The 17,099-nt window shown below is 49.4% G+C and overlaps 1 protein-coding gene across 3 annotated transcripts in view; it reads right to left on the bottom strand.

The window, feature by feature from the left end:
* The window catches only part of aop (ETS variant transcription factor anterior open), a 171,115-nt gene that overhangs the window by 13,168 nt on the left and 140,848 nt on the right, over positions 1-17,099 (bottom strand). The window contains exon 2 of one of the 3 annotated variants that reach the window (XM_011153838.3): positions 5,165-5,396. The exons of the other annotated variants lie outside the window; for them this stretch is intronic. The gene's annotated coding sequence lies outside the window, so the exon portion shown is untranslated. The remainder of the gene's footprint in view (positions 1-5,164; positions 5,397-17,099) is intronic. 3 annotated transcript variants of the gene reach the window in all.

Raw genomic sequence — 17,099 nt, 5'->3', positions numbered from 1 at the left:
CCGCGTCTTCCAGCGCAGCGCGCGCGTATTTCCCCGTCTCGCTGCCCTCTCCTCGCTTTTGTTACGACACGACGACGACGACGACGACGACGACGTTCCGTAAATACTCGTCTACGTAATATCTGCCATGCGCAAGCTACCTGAGCTATCGCTGCTATCTGAGCGACTTAATTCCTGCGCGAGTCACCCCGTGTCACGAGCGGCCGACTGGCACGCGTTATCGGCGGAACCGCATTGTAAAAATGCAAAGTACAATTGCACGACGGCCGGTTGCGTCGGCAGACGCTTGGGAAATCGCGGGGAGAGAGATCCGGCGTTGCGCATGGAACGGTAACCATCGCGACCGCGCGAAGAGAACACGAACTCGCCGGCGCAGGAGACGAAATTTCGAGCGCGATGCGCGACTCGCCCCATGATTTTCCTCGGCGCCGGCAGGAGGGGCTTTATCTCTCTCTCTTTCTCTCTCTCTCTCTCTCTCTCTCTCACTCTCTCTATCTTTTCGTCGACGACATCGTCTCTCCCTACCGTTTCCTCCGTTCCTCTCAGTACGCACGATGGCTTTGCGAGGGCGTGCCGCGGACACGCCGGACTTGGCCGATCGGAAATACCCGGTCGGGTTCGCCGACCGGTCCAAGGTCGCGCAGGCATGCGGAAGGGAAGACGTCAGCGCAGGACGACAGTTCGACCCTCCGCGCTCTCGCGCGGAAGCTTCGCTACTAATCGGTCGGCGTCGATCGCAAGACCACTGATCGCCGACTGGTACCGACGACACCGCTACCGCGCTCGCTTCTTCTCACCTCGTTCTTCTCTCTTTCCCGCCGCTCCTCGCGCGATCTCCATCTCGCAGAGGCGGATACGGTTGAGATCGCCCGCGCGCGAACGTCGTCGATGATAACGCGAGCGGACATATATCAGATACGCCGCGTTCTTTATCTAATCAGAAATCCAAATAACTTCCCAGTTGCTGCTCGCTCGGGAAGCGCTACATCCGCGTCTGCCGCGTTCTTCACGGCGACGTACGGCGAGAAAAAGGAGATGGGTCTCCTTCTCTCCTGCGCCGCTCGCGCTCTTTCTCTCTCTCTCTCCCTCCGTCTCTCCGCGAGCGCACAAACATGCGGGACTACACGGAGCAAGAAAGAGAAGCGCTTCGGTACGCTCGATTTCAGCCGGCGAGAAGAATCGCGAGCACTCGTGATTGTATCCCCTCCCCTCTCCCCCCCCCCCGATTACGTCCCGGCAAGAAGCGTTAAATACGCCGTGACGTCTCGCTCTTCCGCGACGCGGCGCGACGCGACGCGACGCGACGCGGACGTGACGAACGTTCCCCGGCGCGCGCGTCCTCCGGCGAGGCTCCGCGGCGCGGCGGCGCGGCGTCGCGACGTGTTTTGCAGATGTTTACGCGTCCGAGTATCGCGCGACAGGTACCCCGGCCAGACGTGCACTATCGGCGAGAGCGAGGCGCACTTATCGCCGCGAGACGTGCGGCTCGCGTAAAACAGAAGAAGGTGATTTAATCGGCGCGCGTGTGCGCCTCCCCCTGGAGGCGGAAGCGACGGGCCTGCGCGTCGAGAGAGATCGCGGCCGATCGACGTGGACATTATCGCCGCATCCAACACTGCGGACGTGCCGGGCCGATACGGAGCGCGAGCGGAGTGCCGCGAGAGATATCCATGCGGACCGCGTTATCGAGATCGTGCCGAGGATAAGTCGCCGAGATCTTGCGCCTTCGTGAGAGAGATCGTGGAAATCGATGAGATTATCTCTTATTAAATAGAGATAACGATGGAGCTTGGCCCGCCGCGCCGCGCCGCGCCGCGCCGCGGGAGTTACGCGCGAGGAATCTGCACGGTTTGGCTTTTTTGGTCCCGGAAGAGCTGCTCGAATATGATGCTGTTTCATTGATACGCGTTTTCTTATTATATCGATAAGTCGATAGACTTGTTTCTCTCAAGAGGGGATCTGGCAGCAGCAGCAGCTAACGCGCGATCGTGAGACATGATCTGTGTGTTAGCCGCGCAGATTTTCTCTCTGAGAAGCGCAAAAGCGCATGTCTGCTCATAGCGACGCTGCTGAGGAAGTTTCGCGTGCAAAAAGAACCTGTTGCGCGATAACAGGTCGCACGAAGCTTATTCCGCACAATCGGCCTGAGCTCGACGACTGATCGCGATCGAGATCGCTGGCTTTATCGAGGGTGGCCGCGGTGGAATTTCGTAGATCGCGAGAGCGAAAGCGACGCGTACAGGTGCACAGCACCGGCGCTGATTGGCCGATTGGTCGTGTTTGCGGGAATCCTTAACGACCTCGATTTTCTCGGACGGCCGAGCAAGTGCGCGCGGCGAGAGCAACTGTGCTAACAGAAGAGATACCGGCCCGGTATACCTCCTCTGCTAAATTTCACCTTCCTTCCGATCGCCGAGCGCGCGCACGTGGGTCCTTCCTTTTACGAGACCGCCAGCCAACAAAGAGAGACATTCGCGTGCAATCTGCCGATCCCCCCGCGCTCTCTACACTCTCGCGCCTCGCAATCGTCCAAAATTATCGTCCAATTTTCAGCGATATGTAAATGATCTTTCTTCAATAAGAATTTCGCAAACGTCATAATCGCGTTGAAAGGGACATCTAAATTCAGTTTTCTTTCCGCAATTCTCGATGCGCTTTTTTCGGGCTTTTTCCTCTTTCGGCTTGTCGTCGGTGTCGGGATAAATTTCGGCAAACTGATCGCGAGTATCGTACGTTTTAATCTTCCGCGTCTCGCTTTCGTTATGCACGCAGATGTGAGTTATGAAATATTCGATAACGCAGCAGTGTCCCACCTGCGCGTATGCACATAATTTCGCTTGCAACGCACATTAACGAGTCCGCAGATAAGCTTTTATCGGCAGGAAAGATACCGCGCGTCTTTGGTGGTCGGCGATAGAAAAGCGCTTGTATTTCGAATGCGCATGTACGTCGCGGTCAAAGCGCGGAGGCACTCTGTATGTGTGTGTGTGTGTGTGTGTGTGTGTGTGACACGTGCCCCTCCTCCTTCCTCTCCCACTTCCGATATTGGTTGAAGTATTCTGAGAGTTTATAACGACAATAACAACAATGATGTGTCACTTCTATCGCAAATTCTTTTTCCCGTCGCTCGTGATAGCCCGTTTCTTCTGTGCCCCGACAGATTAACTCTCTTCCGTGTTTTCTCGATTTTTATATAACTTATCTCCCTCGCGCAATGTTGCAGCGGCCGATTGGAATCAAACGCGACGTGATTATTTTCTCTGGCTGGATTCGCCGCGGTTTATTGCATTACACACTTCTCGGCGGTGTAAAGTAATCTGTTTTCGGTGTCTGGGAGGCTCGCTCCAGATTTTCGATAAAACTCGATGTGAAATAATAGCGCGCGGCTCGGATGGCGATTTTTACAAGCGGCGCGGCGCCGCTTCCGCGATAACCCTGTTGCTCGCGAGTTGCAAAAACCGCGAGCGAGCGCATGAGAGAGAGAGATATCGGAAAAATCGCAATCACGACACTCCGCGGAATTGAATCGCGTGTGATTGCTTGACCCGACGTGACTTAATTAAATACCATTGCGATGACCATTGTCCGACTGCGGTCCGGCTTACAACGGCACGACCTAACACCGGATAATTTGCAAGTAGCGCGATGACGAATTGCAACGAGGTGTCGTGAAAATTTGACGCTTCAAATTTTGCGGGCTTCCCCGACGGGCTGCTCTACGAGAGACGCCAGCGATAAAGTCGATTCGACGGAACAAGGCGAACGTGTAAAGCGAAGTGTTGACTAATAAATGCACGTAAGTCGTATTGTGACTGGTATAGCGGTGTAATTAATGCCTCGAATAAATTCTTGACGAGCTCCTCTTTGTTTTTTTCATACATATATCACGCGATCGTTACGTCTAAAGCATGTGCAAAAAAATCGATGGGCAACTGGCGCGGATGTACTCGACGACGCCGGTAATTACCTAATTAAGATTAATATTTGAATTATCTCGCGCCGGCTGTTCAGCTGCGCGGAAGAATGCGCCATTTTTATCTCGGGCAAACAAAGACCGTCACGAGCGCGAATCGAAGATATCGGCTCGCCAAATATTTTCTTCCTCGCGCGACGCTTGACGCGCTATACATGTGTGTATCTCTTATAAATAAATAATGATAACTTGGTTAACAAGCGGTTAGTATTCTCGTCTATATTAAATTTTTGTTCAGAATTAATAATTCTATATACTTCGCCCCTTTCTCTCCGTTTAGTGTCATAGACGGCGACGGAAAAACAGACTGACGTCGATCATATTTTATTATAACATCTTATCTCATATGTAACATATGTAAGGCTTGCAAAATAATCCGATGAACGTCAGCAGCAGCAGCAGCAGCACTTTTGTGCGAATTTCGAGTCGACTTTTGAGAAATTATTCCATAATGAAGAATTAAAGAGTGTAAATTAAGCAACGGAAACGAACCATGAAATCTCACATTGATCATTTTAAATAAAACGATTATTCGATTAAGCAAATATGCGACAAAAATAAGAAATTCGCGAGACGTCGGATTAGATTTACTTGAATTTTCACAGAAACACGTTCCAAATTCAATGAACGATATTCTTGTCGCATCACACTCGCGAAATACTAATGTCTGCTAATTGAATGCACGTTTATCATTTTATTATTTAATCAGAAATACCTGTTGATTAATTTAGTATAAAAGATCGGGTTAGACTATTCAAGATAAGGCACAAATATCAGGTTCGGATAGGTTAGGATTTAAAAAAGTTTCATATAAATACGTTACATTACGGTAAAATAATATAACTATGCACATGCATGAACATTTTTACGAACGAAACATCGATTTTTGACGCACTTGTTACAAATTTATTAAAAATTAAAAATCTTACGCGTCAATATCTGTGCGCGCTAGTTCGCGCATTAGCTTTTTCCTTGTGATTGAGAAAAAAAAATTATACAATGTCATACAAAATAATGCAAATTGTTGTTGTTTTGCATTATATATATTATACAGGATATCTCTTAAGTGCTTAAGTACACGTAAAAAATATCCAACATTTTGGGAGTTGATTTCGAGCAAAAAAGTTTGTATAAACTTTGAGAGGCCTCGTTTCAGAGGCGCAGAGAGTGCTAAAAATTTGATAAAATCACCTTTTTTCTTAACGTCTCAGTGTTCAAACGAAAAGAAGCTCCTCAGGCATTCCATCATCGGGGAGTCGGGGTCTTTCTCCGAAATCTCAAGGGCCAAGGCGCGAGGAGAGAATAACGCTCGTTGAGATCATCCGTCGACCCCTTTTTCGTTCGCTCGCGTTTCTTCGGATCTTCCTCGAGGTTTCATCCTCTCTCCCTTCCCTCCTTCTCCTCACCTTCTCCAGCCGACTCGCTGAAAACACCATAGCCGACGTTGCAACGATCGAATCTCGACGGTATGAAAGGGGACGGCGTGGACGCAGCTTAACCATGTGGGTTGTGCGCTCGACCGATAAAACGACTCGACTCGACGACGTGTCAGTGACCCTCTCTCGTTCCTCCCCCTCTTTCCTCCCCCGCCTCCTTGTTCTCCTCCTTCTCTCCGCGCCCTCGACGCGGTCGTCGCGCGTCGTTCCCTTCGACTCGGTTTCCTTCTCCTTGCTCGGACTGATATTTTTGAGACACCTGCCCGCCGCCGGTGTCGGCACGTCAGGTATATTTTGCAATGTGTTTGTTCCGCGAAAAAGTCCAATTGTCGAGTCGAATAAAATATAATCACCGACTCGGTTCGGAGCTCATATTTCTCCCTTTTAAGTTTCATCTCGAATTCAATTTCCTCCCTCCCTCCCTCCCTCCCTGCTGGCTTCTTCGTACAATTATCGTCAATCCTCGTTATCATATCGATGCCGACACCAGTTTTGATCACACCAAGGAACGTCATGTGCGATATTACGTGCGCTAATAATAATATTCGAGGCACGCGCACACGGCTAAATGACGGCTAAATGAAATAGCCGATCGGAAAGGCTCGAGACGTCTTGTGCGGACAGGCATCTACGGGAATGCATTTTTTCCGCTTTTCCAGCCTGCGATCGCGAGCGCGTGGAGGGCGGGGGCGAGAGAGGCGGTGACGTGATCGGGTTTAGCCGCTAATCCGGGCACTTTCGCAGCGAGCGAGCGAGCGAGCGAGCGAGCGCGCGCGCCGCGGCGACCGCGATAAATTGCGGTGCAATTACGCACAATCGCCGGCGGGTATATAAAATCATGCCGGCGTGATTGCACCGTAACACCTGTTGGCGATTTCGCACGCGTCCCCCATGAGACGCGTTTCGCTACGCACGATGATCCCGGAAAATAATGATACTCGTGTCCCGTACGCGATTTGCCACGTCTGCTTTGCCTTTGCTCGGGTCTCAACTGTCGCGGGTTTACACCGGGTCCCGACCTTGCCTTGGCTTTTGGGAATCGTTCGGGTCGACCTTTCGAGTGTCGGAGCGACAAGAGAAATTATTTATGACACAAGTTACTCTGGAGAAACTCGAGAAATCTGCGTAACCGTGCAAGTTCTTTTGTTCGAAAATTCGAAGGCAGGAAGAACTTCGTCGTCCAGTCGCGCTGACTGAAAGAAGCGATGCGTGTTATCCAGTTTTTGAGATAAGGACGAGTGAAATTGACTGAGATTGTTCGCGCAGCGCGCACACACAGACACACACATACGCACAAAGTGGAGTGTAGCGCGCGGTAGTAGTAGGAAATAGTTCATACAGCTGCGATACCAACGACGCAGGTAGTAGACTCGCAACGAATCTGTTGGGCTCTCCGAGAGATACAAACGTCGCGACAGATTTATCGCTCGGCTATCATTATCATTGCCATTTTATCGCTCAGAGTTATTCGACTATCTTCGTTTCTCTTGTCGCAATAACCCGATGATAAAAGCGACGATAAAGCGAGAGGAAGCTCTCACACGTGTGTCTCGGCCGAAGGCGGAACAGATCGTCGATACGCCGTCCGACTCTCGAGGATACGCGGCGTCGCTCTCTCTGCTCGACGAATTTCCATTCTCCCAATCGACGCTCCGTCGTTCCGTGTCGTCACCGCGACGAGGACCCGGTCTCGTAACGCGTAACGCGCCCGCATCATCGGAGAATCCCGGCGGAGCGACTAATATTACGTCGTCGTCGTACGACGCGGCGATTTTCGCGGGGAATTTTTAGAGAACGCTCCTCTCCTCTCTCTCCCTCCCTCCCTCCTCCGACAGTCGTATATCCGGCATTTCGGGATTATCGTGTACTTATCGCGCGAGTCGCTGAGACTGCGTCGAGATGGCGTGTATCGGGAATGTCAGCCAGCCAGCCAGCCAGCCGGCTGCGACGAGAAATCGACAACCTGTTACGCGCGGGGCGCGCTCGACTGAGAACTCCTGGCGGCCACAAAGAGAGCAACGAGGTTGCCGCGATGCACGTGCATGCAAGTTACGCCGACCGGAAGTCGATAAAAAGCCCGGTTCACCCTCGTCATTCGCCACCAGCTCCTCGTCATGGGAAACAGCCTCCTCCTTCCACTCTCTTCTATTGGTCTTGTACGCATCTCTCTCGCTCTTTCTCTCTCCTCGTCTCACACGCACTCACTCTCTCTCTCTCTCTCTCTCTCTCTCGCTCTCTCTCTCTCTCTCTCTCTTTTCCCCGCACTCCTTTTCGCTATTTTCTTCCCTCTCGCGCGCGCGCGCGCGCGCTCGTCATCCAGCTACTTCTCGAGTGGTCCAGTAAACTCGGAGACCATCCCGAGGGGATTTACCGCTACCTCGTCCCTCCCCTTTCTCGCGTAATGCACTTTGCCTACGTATCCTCTTTCTGAACCAGCCACGCGGTAGTCTCGAGAGCTCGTCTTCCCCAAAGTGTCGGCCATATGAAACGGACGTTGACGTTGTTTCGTCTCAAGAAGCCTCTTTGTTCCGCGCGTTTTAACGCTTCTCGCGCAACACACCGAGAGAGGTCCTTTTCAAGGGACCATTTCATCCGCCGATGGAAATTTGTTCATGAGTACTTTCGGTCAAGTCAAGCCGTTATGTGCTGCAGCACACGTTCGACGCGCTTCCCTAAAATTTTCGTAGAGAGGTGTGTTTCTGAAGTTCAATCACCGGCTGAACTTCACCACCACGCGCCGCGTCTAATATTTTCGCCACGGTTCGTCGCGCCAAACCAAAAAACGCCTCGGTCCTTTTTTTCCCCGGAGAAACTTGCCTCTCTGATCTCGTACGCTTCTGGAAAATATTTCTTTCTCGTCATTATATATTCAAACGTACAGGATTATCGAGCGACAACTTGCACATGGCAGCGGGTAAATCGTTCGTTAATCGCCACGACTTTCCACAAAATATGTCCTTTTCGAATTTAGTGAATTTCGTTAAATCTCCAAATATAATATGTCCGTTGCTATTATTAACTGCTGTGTTCGAACAAACCAACGATTGGATCGACAGACAAGACTGTCTGGCTTCTCAAACAATTAAATCGCTCGATAAGAAAAGCAAACTGTGTCTCGTATGATTTTACCCTCTACTGGAAAGCTCTCTTGTTACGTTTAAATAAATTAGACATCTGATACTTGCGTACTTGCAGCAGAGACGCTACATATATATCTTACGGATTATATCTGAAAGTTATCGCCCCGCGTGCAGTTGATCTCCCACAAGATGCAAGCAAAAACGAGAAACAAAAGCGTGCTGCGGTGTTTCCTGTGGAAGTTGAAGGGACCACCACCTATGGGCGATTAAGATGCTCCTCACGAGGAGGAACGGAAAACAAGCAAAGACTAGAGTAGCCACAAGTCCTTTTTCCGAGAACTTAAATACAAACATATGTGCCGCTAAACGCAAAGAGCTCTTTGGAGTAGAGAGAGAGAGAGAGAGAGAGAGAGAGAGAGAGAGAGAGAGAGAGAGAGAGAGAGAGAGAGAGAGAGAGGGAGAGAGAGAGAGAAAGCAGGAGACAGAGAGGAAGAGACTGGAAGAAGGAGAAGAGAATATACGAGGAACGGAGAGGAAGAAAGAAGCAAAGGTGTACGACACGCCGACGAAATACCCTCTTTAGTCAGCTTGGCACGCTGACTAAAGACACGACGGAATCGACAGGAATGAACGGGGCACGCTGCTATTAGCCGCTGATTTTTCCCAAACGATATTTACGCGACACGGGATCGGCCGTTCTGCTCCGCCTCATTCGAGCAGAGACAATGCGAAAAGCGAATAAAATCCAAGTTCGCAAGGAGCCGGAAGTAATAAGAGACGTACGAGCTGGAAAACAGGTCGCCGGTGTCGGGTCAAGTAGTCAATAGCTAACGATTACTAGCAGTCGGGGTGCGCGTGGAAATATATATCGAGGGAAAGAGGAGAAAGCAAGAGAAATGAGGTCGAAGAGAATTTTAAAACACAGAGGGGAAGTGATCAGATCGGCGTGAGGCAGCGCGTTACGCTGCGCTGCGTCAAGCGTATCGTTAATCACTGAATTTTCTGAATTTTCAAGCTGTGTCACGAGAAGATACGTGGGAAGTTTCAACGGAATGCCAACAATGTCGACTCCTGCGACCCGGGGAATCAGCGATTTGTATCTTTCTGCTCTTACGTACCTCCCTCGTCATCCTTCTCAGGACATGAGCGAGCACGGTCGTGTGTACTATGACCTTAATACAATGTCCATGAATAATAATAAGAATAATAATAATAACAATATTCCGAAGAATTTTGCGAAAGCTCCAGCTGTTTCGGACCTTTACCGAGCGTGTTTCGGCCTCCGTCCCCCGGCACATATTTTCCGAAAGGCAAACGTGACGAGAGTAACGTCCGTGGGAGAAAGTACAGCCCTTATAACACGGTAAAGAGCCGCCGAGGCTGATTCACCGCAAAGAAGGGACAAGTGTAGGCGCAATCGAGCTCAGGTAGACATACAAGTCCGACACGTGAGACAAAAGCGGAAATAGAGCGGATCAGAAGAAGGACGGCGGCGGCGGCGGCGAATTCTCTCGCGTATGCTTCGCACTCGAATGTGCTAAATTAGCCACATCATGCCGCGGCGGCGGCGCGCGCGCGCCGCCGCCGCCGGATTTATCGAGTTTATTGGCTCGTACGAGAGAGAGAGAGAGAGAGAGAGAGAGAGAGAGGAGAGACCCACCTCCTCCGTGTCGCTAAATCAAGATCCCGAGAGTCGCGTGTGTACGGCTCGCGGAGACGGGATCGCGCCTAATATAAGCCAAAGGAATCGCCGTCGGGGACGGCGGTGTGTATCAGGAACGCGGATCTGCGTCTGGTAGGTGTATAAATACGCCATTAGGAAGTGTGCTTGCCAGCAGGAAGCGTCCGTGTCGGACAGCAATGAGAATCAATAGCGCGGCGCGGCGACGACCGCCCACTCGAGTCGCGCTAAAACGGACCGAACTTTTCGCCCGTTCTTCTCCCCGTGTGCGTCTCTCGTCTCGTCTCGTCTCGTCTCGTCTCGTCTGAAAAGCGTCGTCGAAGCGACGAGAGGAAGAAAAAAATTATGTAATTATCATTCGTACGAGGAAGAAACGCGTCTCGATCGGTCTCGCCCGGCCTGCGCTGAATCCGCGACTCGTCGCGCAGTTCTTACAACGCGACGCGACGCGACGCGACGCGACGCGACGCGGACTTTTCGCCAGCCGGGGCAGCCTCCGAGCAGAGATCGAGTGTGACTGGATGCCGTCACACTCCGTTCTCCGGGCTGTGCCAGCGATAGGTTCGCTTTTGTGCACTTCAACAAGAAGCGCGACACGACGACGCGGCGAGACGCGAGACGCGCGCAACGGCGCGCCGGTGCATGTCCGACATCTCTCATCGCGCGCGACGTTTCTCATTCGCGCAACGACGAACGTGCTCGGGGCTGAGCGCGCGCGCGCGCGAGCGCGAGCCGCGCAAGAAGTAATTAGTATGCTAAACTATTTTGTCACAGGCGTATGCATCGACCCAGCGCAGATAGCGGAAAGTTTTACGTCAGCCGTATGAATAAACGATGGTCGGCACATCAAAATAGATTCGCGTAAAATTATTCAGTAGGCCACGTGACCGGCCCGGTATTAATCGATATTACACGAGCATCGAGGGGACATGCCCGATCGACGGCCGCTTCACGAGGGAGAGATTATTTAGAGCGGCAAAACGACGCCCCTTTAAAGGTAGGGAACGAGAGAGAGAAGTGCTTCGTTCTCTTTTTTCTCTCGCTCTCCCTCCCCCCCTCGCTCTCTCTCTCTCTCTCTCTCTCTCTCTCTCTCTCTCTCTCTCTCTCTCTCTCTCTCTCTCTCTCTCTCTCTCTCTCTCTCCGCGAATAAAGCGCACTACATGCCGTTTTATTGGCGACTTGGAACGTAGGACGCGATTGCTCGTACGTTAAATTATTTGCGACCGAGTTCCCGTAATTTTGCCGGCGTCGCTTGTCGAGTGTCCCCGCCGGGGAGTTTCTGAGTTCTCAACGGCGAGTCGTCGCCCGAGGAAAAATAATATCGCGCGAATTGTCGGTCTTCACCGCGAAAGGGACAAGGAGGAGGGAGACGTGGCGCGAGGAGAGACGGACGGGAGAAGAGCAATCTTTCCGTCTGAGAATCGATTTCGCTCTCTGCCTCTTGAGTAAAAGTGCGCTCTCAATCGGAGCTAAGAAGGTAGGCCAGAAATAGCCGAGGATGATAACGAGCTAATGAACGAGGTCGCAACATCGCTCCTCACGGAAGTGTTATTTTCATCGTCCGGGAGACACTGTCCTAGACGTTACGTAAGCGAGTTGTCGTATTGTCTCGCCACGTCTCGTCCGTGAGATCGCGAATCGTTAAGCAACATCGATATTATAAATCTGCGAAGAGCCGGGACTTGGCAGCAACGAGAGCGGAGGCGCTGCAAGGAAACCGACGATGAACGCGAGTATTTCCGATACGACGAGTATTCTTGGTGTCGATACGTTGTCGTTAATCGACACGTCGAATGCCGCGCGACGGTCAGTCGGTGAGACCCAAGTTCGTGCGACACCAGCACGTGTGCAACCTCATTATGTATGTAATTAAAATACGACTAACTGCCCCGGAAAAATTCTAAAAAGAATCGGCTAAATATATATGTTAAACGAATACGTTTAAAAACACACGATCCGACATAAATTTCCATACGATAAATTAAAATCAGCGCGACGAATATTGTTATCGCTATGAAAATCGTTATTCGGGAAAACGACATCGAATATTATAAGTATCGTCAACAGCGATTTCGTACGAATGTCTTGAGCAATTTCGATCGTTCTTTTTGCATTTACCTCTGAATGATCCCCGTGAGAGAGAGAGAGAGAGAGAGAGAGAGAGAGAGAGAGAGAGAGAGAGAGAGATTCACAATTACGTGAAAAGAATTTCCCAACGATAAATTTATAATTCAGTCTCGTGGAGAGTACGCTGCAATATTAATAAATTTCTAACGACGAAGCTTCTCGTCTTCGCTTTCGATAGTCTCAAGACGACACGGCGAGAAATCGATATCTAAAACAGGTAGGAGACGGTTCCCGCGCCGACACCGGGGACGCGCCTCGTCCGCAAATACCGATAGCCTATTAAATTTAAGCGTCCCCGGTCGTGGAAGGAAACGGGCCGGTAGGAACGCGAAATCCGTCGGCGCGAATATAAATATGTCGAGGAGGAAGTGTGTGCTATAATAATAGAAGCGGCGAGGTATGCGTCGCGCGGGAGCGCGAGAGAGGAATCGCGACGAGAGGCAGCCGGTTATTGCGGCGAACGCGGCAGAAAACACGAGACGACTCTCGTGCGCGCGCGCGCGCGCGCACCAGCACGGGAGTGCTGGTGTTGTTGTAAACGCTCTCTGGTAAAACGGAAAAGTGTCCCCAATAGCCCGGGAAGTAGCGCCGAAGGACGATTGCTCGCTCGGCTTATTTATCGTAATGGAATAATGCGATCGTAGGTGCGTGCGGCTCTGTATCGTCGCAGCCACCCATTCCGATAAAAGACCAGCCATCAGCATCGTGTCGCAATAACGATAGGATGTATCCGTTGCTGGCCCGTCGGTTGGACTCGGGTCAGTGGATAGATGCGAATAAAGTAAAAATAAAACAGACGGGGAGGATTCTTTCTTCAGGGATTTACGAGAAATGCGAAGGGAGGTGGAAGATGGTAGAAGGAGGAAGAGGAGGAGGAGATCGTAGGAAGATCTCTCGCTCTCGCTTAAGTGAAATATATATATATATATATATATATACACGTAGGCAGTCTGAAAAGTTCTCGGCCTAACAATGAAAGAAAAATTTTTTTGCCGTGAAATATGTTTCATTTTTCAATATAATCTCCTGAAACTTCAATACATTTGTTCCAACGTTTTTCCAATAATTCAATACCATTATTAAAGTGTGATTCCGGAAGGTCTGCAAAATATCCATCCACGGCCGCAATAGCTTCGTCATTTGGTGTAAAACAGCCAGGAACTTTTTCAGGTTTGGGAACAGATAAGGGAGCGAAATCTGATGAATACGCTGAATGTTCGAGCAATTCGTACTTTAATTCGTTGAATTTTGCCGTTGTCAAAACACTTGTGCGAACACGTGCATTGTCTTGATGGGAAACGATTCTTTTCTTCTTTAAAGTAGGTCTTTTCTCACGAATTTTTGCATCCAATAGATCCAAAAGGTTAAGGTAATAATATTCAGAGTTTTATCTTTCTGAAGATAATCGATCGACAACAAAACACCTTTGTAATCCCAAAAACTGTTGCCATAACTTTTCCTGCTGATGGAACCGTCTTTGCCTTCTTTGGTGCACGTCCATCGGCTTCAATCCATTGTTTCGACTGTTCTTTTCACTCTGGTGTATAGTGGTGGATTCAAGTTTCATCAACAGTTATGAAACGACGCTTGAAATTCATTTTATTTTGCTTAAAACGATCCAAACATGCTTGAGAAATACGCATTCGAATGCGTTTTTGGTCAACTGTTAGCAAATGCGGCGGCACCCATCTTGCACAAAGCTTTTTCATATGTAATTCTTCATGCAAAATATTTCCAATTCGTTCTTTCGAGATGCCTATGGCCTCAGCTATTTCACGCATTTTCACTCGCCAATCATCTAACACCATATCATGGACTTGTTGAATATTTTGTGTGGTGTTGTAGCAGTTTTTGCCGACAACCTTCGCGTGAATCATCTTCGAGACTTGTACGACCAGATTTAAAAAGAGCAGCCCATTTTTTCACAGTGGAAAGGGAAGGTGATGCATCCTTATACACTTTTAACAATTTCGGATGAATTTCTGTTGGTGTTAAACCATCCAAAACAAAGAATTTAATCACTGCACGATTCATATTCAATTTTTTCCATTTTAATAGAGACAATGACACGTCAATATTAAATATTAAACTGGTGCTACTACTCGAATGACTTGACAGATCGAAATACAATTTTACACGGGTTTATATCAGGGATGTCGCTTTCCAATATAATTATAGTTTGACAGTTTCTAATATCATCTATGTGTCAGGCCGAGAACTTTTCAGACTGCCCTCGTATATATATATATACATATATATATATATATATATATATATATATATATATATATAATGAGGAGCGGATCGTACAAACTGTGCAAGGAAACGTTGCGAGGCAACGTAGCGAGCCGCGATGTGTAATAGAAGCTACATAACGAGCGATAAATGAAGGGAAGAAATTATGCGAGTCGCTCGAATGCTCGCGGATGGTCTCGGAACAATTCAGGTTAGTGGCGCGCGAAAACTGTTCTCGTACGCGTTTGTTGAAAAAAATTCGACGACGCGCTGCGTTTGCGTCACACACGCGCGCGCCTTTGTCGACGTATCGCGCGTCCGCGACGACGCGATCCGCGTATCTTGAGAGCTGTTATTGCGCCGCGTTTCAATTCGGAGTGTTTCGTCCGCTTTCGCTGTAATTATTTATCGGCGACCGCCGCGCCCACGGTGTTATACCACTGAGAAAGCGTGTGTCCTGAGCGTGTTCCGTCCGTCCGTCCGTCCGTCCGTCCGTCCGTCGGCCGAAGATGACTCGATACGAGGCGAGAATAAAACAAGCCCCGTGAATTCTGTGTGGGGTCGGCGAGCGGCGAGGGGGATGGCGGAGTAGGAAGGAGAAGAAGGAAGGAGGAGACTATCGTCGTCTCTTGTCCCGGATCCGACTCGTAATAATAGTTATTTCGACGGTGAGGAATGCCAGAGAGTACGCGCGCGAGCGCACCGTATGCGTGAAACACGAGAAGAGAAGAGAAGAGAGGAGAGAGAGAGAGAGAGAGACGAGGAGGAGAGACGACAAGAGGGAAAGCAACAAAGATAAAGAGAAGAAAAGGGGGAGGGAGAGAGAGAGAGAGAGAGAGAGAGAGAGAGGGAGGGAGGGAGAAAAAGGAAGAACGACAAGAGCGTAACGCATTAGGCTTTCGAAAGGACAGAGCAACTTCGCCCCGCGTAATACACCGTGTAACAATATAACATAAAATTGTACAATACATTACTCACGCAAATTCCGTTTAATGAATACTTGATGAATTTTATTCTCTGTTAACAAGCGCCTCCCCTCCGCCCTCTCTTCCTTTCTTTTCTTACCCCTTGCGCGATTCGTCTCAAAAGAAACAATGCGCGCGAGCGTTGACTCGCTCGTGCACGTAAGATAAATTGTGGCACGGCAGGGGCTTCTGTATTTGCAGCCCCGCGTATACCCTGAAATAGTAACGACAACGTCGGGTAAATGTTTCAGCAGTAAAATGGTTAAACCGTGATCATCATCATGTACGGGCGTCATTAGCGGACAAGTCGCTTATATTGTCCCGATTAACAATTCAACGAGTAAACCGACCGGCGATTAGAAGTCGCCACGCCATTCGAAAGGGATAAATCGAAGAGTTCCGTACTTTTGTCGTTCTCCCGTGAAGATATCGGAATGAGCGTGACGGATTTAAAAGCGTTCCGCGGTTCTCTTTGTAAACTCGGGAAATGTTTCAGCGGCTGAGAGAGAAATTTCGCGGGCGATAAAGGCTCTCGCGAGATTTTGCGACGCGATCCTCAAAGCCGACCGAGCCGTTGTGCAACTTCTTTCACAATCCCTCCCCTCGTCGAGAATAATATTCCACTTCCGTGATATTCCGCGACGTACTGAAACCAGTCACGGAAGTCTTCTTTCTTTAAAATATTTCTCCTCACTAATGGAAGCGTCCGCGTTTTACTTATCTGTCCAAAGCACAATATTGGTTCTTGAGATTCACACAGTACCGTCTTGTGGAGGATCGAGGAAGTACAAGTATACCCGACAATCGTACAACTCTTAAAGAGGTTACGCTACGGTAATACGGCCGGGGGACATCTTGCGCTTTTTATTCTTCGCAATTTCGCAATTTATTTCTGTCCTTGCCGAAAAACATAAAAGCTGAGCGAAGGAGCGTCGTGTTCTTGTTAAAGCGACGTCGGTGAAATTTTACAATTCGTCATTTTTCCGTACGCAACGCATTTTTCTCTAGGCAACTTCTCTCCTTTTTTTTTTCTCCAAGAACGCTTTCTAGTTAGAAGCCGAAACGACGGGTTCATGCGAGACAGAAAGACCGGATACTATCCATTGTGCTGTCCGACATCTTCCTGCTAGATTTTTCGCTCAGTCGGAAGAAGGAAAGGCAAGGGTCCGGAAGGATCTGACCTGGAGTTAGAACTTCTTCCGAATGAAAGAGCGAGAGAAACGAAGGAACTGAAGGAAATAGAGGACGAAGGAACCGTATGATTTATAGAAGACCCTATAGAAAGGAAATAGGTCTGCGTGCAAAGACGAAACAAATGACGTTACCTGAAAATCTTCCCGGCCATTAAAGCTAACTTTCAATCTCAATAGTTGTAAAAGCGAACCTTTTTGTCGTTGTTGATTTACTTCTTCACCGAATTTCCCTGCGTTGCAAACATACGTCGGACACGCTTAATGTGGAAGAATTACCTACCAAACGGTACAAGAAATTTTACACGATACTGGAAAGAGACCATGATAAAAGTCAACCTTGAACTCAGCGGAATCTCACCTTTGCAGATACGAGGTACAACCGGGCGTGAGTAGTGGGACACCCTGTATA

The sequence above is a fragment of the Harpegnathos saltator genome, unplaced genomic scaffold (assembly GCF_003227715.2).
Source record: "Harpegnathos saltator strain DR-91 unplaced genomic scaffold, Hsal_v8.6 scaffold36, whole genome shotgun sequence".
Taxonomy (NCBI): domain Eukaryota; kingdom Metazoa; phylum Arthropoda; class Insecta; order Hymenoptera; family Formicidae; genus Harpegnathos; species Harpegnathos saltator.
Note: the sequence above shows the minus strand (reverse complement) of the source record. Positions and strands in the feature narration are given on the sequence as shown.